This window comes from Arachis ipaensis, chromosome B9 (genome assembly GCF_059453495.1).
Source record: "Arachis ipaensis isolate K30076 ecotype BB chromosome B9, ASM5945349v1, whole genome shotgun sequence".
In the NCBI taxonomy this organism is placed as follows: Eukaryota; Viridiplantae; Streptophyta; class Magnoliopsida; order Fabales; family Fabaceae; genus Arachis; species Arachis ipaensis.
In genome coordinates this window covers 122,856,698-122,859,478 of record NC_142444.1, presented here as the reverse complement: position 1 = coordinate 122,859,478, position 2,781 = coordinate 122,856,698, and the positions used below count along the sequence as shown (strand labels likewise).

At 30.8% G+C, this 2,781-nt stretch overlaps 1 non-coding gene across 1 annotated transcript; it reads left to right on the top strand.

Moving 5' to 3' along the window:
- Window positions 1-260: 260 nt before the first annotated feature.
- LOC148546173 (small nucleolar RNA R71) lies at window positions 261-368 on the top strand. Its single transcript, XR_015901182.1, has one exon. It is a non-coding gene; the product is annotated as a small nucleolar RNA R71 (small nucleolar RNA).
- Window positions 369-2,781: the final 2,413 nt, after the last annotated feature.

Sequence of the window (2,781 nt, the reverse complement as noted above, 5' to 3'; positions counted from 1 at the left end):
TGAGTCAATATTTTATTCTGAGCCAATATGGCATTCAGAGTATCAATTTCAAGAATTTCCTTCTTCTGAGGTGTCCCATTACTCACAGGATTCCTCTCAGAAGTGTACATGAACTGGTTATTAGTAACCATGTCAATGAGTTCTTGAGCTTCTGCAGGCGTTTTCTTTAGGTGAATGGATCCACCTGCAGAAGTATCCCATGACATCTTTGATAGCTCAGATAAACCATCATAGAATATATCCAGGATGGTCCATTCTGAAAGCATGTCAGAAGGACACTTTTTGGTTAGTTGCTTGTATCTCTCTCAAGCTTCATAGAGGGATTCACCTTCTTTCTGTCTGAAGGTTTGAACATCCACTCTAAGCTTACTAAGCTTTTGAGGAGGAAAGAACTTGGCTAAGAAAGCCGTGATCAGCTTATCCCAAGAGTTCAGGCTATCTTTGGGCTGAGAGTCCAACCACACTCTAGCTCTGTCTCTTACAGCAAAAGGGAAAAGCATGAGCCTGTAGACTTCAGGATCTACTCCATTAGTCTTAACAGTATCACAGATCTGCAAAAATTCAGTTAAGAACTAAAAAGGATCTTCAGATGGAAGTCCATGAAACTTGCAGTTCTGCTGCATCAGAGAAACTAATTGAGGTTTAAGCTCAAAATTGTTTGCTCCAATGGTAGGGATGGAGATTCTTCTTCCATGTAAATTGGAATTAGGTGCAGTAAAGTCACCAAGCATCCTCCTTACATTATTATTATTTTTGGCTGCCATCTCCTCTTCCTGTTCGAAAATTTCTGAAAGGTGCTTGCTGGATTGTTGTAATTTAGCTTCTTTTAGTTTCTTCTTTAGATTCCTTTCAGGTTCTGGATCTGCTTCAACAAGAATGTTCTTGTTCTTGCTCCTGCTCATATGAAAAAGGAGGGAACAGAAAAATAATAATAGGGATCCTTTTTGCCCAGGTGTAGAGGTTCCCCTAGGTGAGTGGAAGAAAAGAAGAGTAGAAGAAAAGAAGAAGAGAAAATCTGAACTCAGAGAGAGAGAGAAGGGGTTCGGATTTTTGGTGACTGAGGAAGAGATGTTAATAAATAAATAAATAAATAGAAGAAGATGAGAGGGGAAAGTTTTCGAAAATAATTTTTGAAAAAGAGTTAGTGATTTTCGAAAATTAAAAGAAGAAATAAATTAAAATTGAATTTTGAAACAATTAGTTAATTAAAAAGAATTTTTGAAAAAGAGGGAGATATTTTCGAAAATTAGAGAGAGAAAGTTAGTTAGGTGGTTTAGAAAAAAATAAGAAACAAACAAAAAGTTAGTTAGTTAGTTGAAACAAATTTGAAAATCAATTTTGAAAAGATAAGAAGATAAGAAGTTAGAAAAGATATTTTAAAATCAAATTTTTGAAAAAGATATGATTTTGAAAAAGATAAGATAGAAAGATATTTTTGAAAAGATATGATTGAAATTAGTTTTGAAAAAGATTTGATTTTTTTAAAATCACAATTAATGACTTGATTCACAAGAAATCACAAAATATAATTCTAGAACTTAAAGTTTGAATCTTTCTTAACAAGCAAGTAACAAGCTTGAAATTTTTGAATCAAAACATTAATTGATGATGTGATTTTCGAAAATATGATGTAAAAATAAGAAAAAGATTTTTGAAAAATATTTTTGGAATTTTCGAAAATAGATAAGAAAAATGAAAAAGATTTGATTTTTGAAAAAGATTTTGAAAAAGATAAGATTTTTAAATTGAAAATTTGATTTGACTCATAAGAAACAACTAGATTTTAAAAATTTTTTTGAAAAAGTCAATCAAATTTTCGAAATTTATGAGAGAAAAAAGGAAAGATATTTTTTTGATTTTTGAATTTTCAATGATGAAAGAGAAAAACATGAAAAAGACTCAATGCATGGAAGTTATGGATCAAAACAATGAATGCATGCAAGAATGCTATGAATGTCAAGATGAACACCAAGAATACTTTGAAGATCATGATGAACATCAAGAACATATTTTTGAAAATTTTTATATGCAAAGAAAACATCAAGATACCAAACTTAGAAATCTTTAATGCTTAGACACTAAGAATTCAAGAATGCATATGAAAAACACCATACAACACAAAACAATATAATATGAAGATCAATCAAGAAGGTTTATCAAGAACAACTTGAAGATCATGAAGAACACTATGAATGCATGAATTTTCGAAAAATGCAGAGAATTTTTTGAAAAAATGCAGTTGACACCAAACTTGAAATTGACTCAAGACTCAAACAAGAAACACAAAATATTTTTGGTTTTTATGATTTTATGATTTTTTTTGGATTTTTCGAAAATTATTTGTGAAAAAGAAAAATAAGGATTCCAAAATTTTTAATATGAATTCCAGGAATCTTGCACTCTTAGTCTAAAGCTCCAATCTGAGGGTTAGACATGGCTTAATAGCCAGTCAAGCTTTAGCATGTAAATCAAGTGGATCAGGAACAACAGCAGGTGGATTAGCAACAACTAGCTTGCTCTTGATAATGTTGGGTTGGAAGCCCCAGTCTAAATGAATTTAGACATGGCTTTACAGCCAGTCAGGCTTCAACATGCTTCATGAAACTCTAGAATTCATTCTTAAAAATTCTGAAGAACAATATATTTTTGAAAAGAATTATAATTTTTTTTTTTTGAAAATAAAAGAAAAATTTTCGAAAAATTTTTGAAAATATTTTTTTTTGAAAACAAAATAAGAAGAAAATTACCTAATCTGAGCAACACGATGAACCGTCAGTTGTC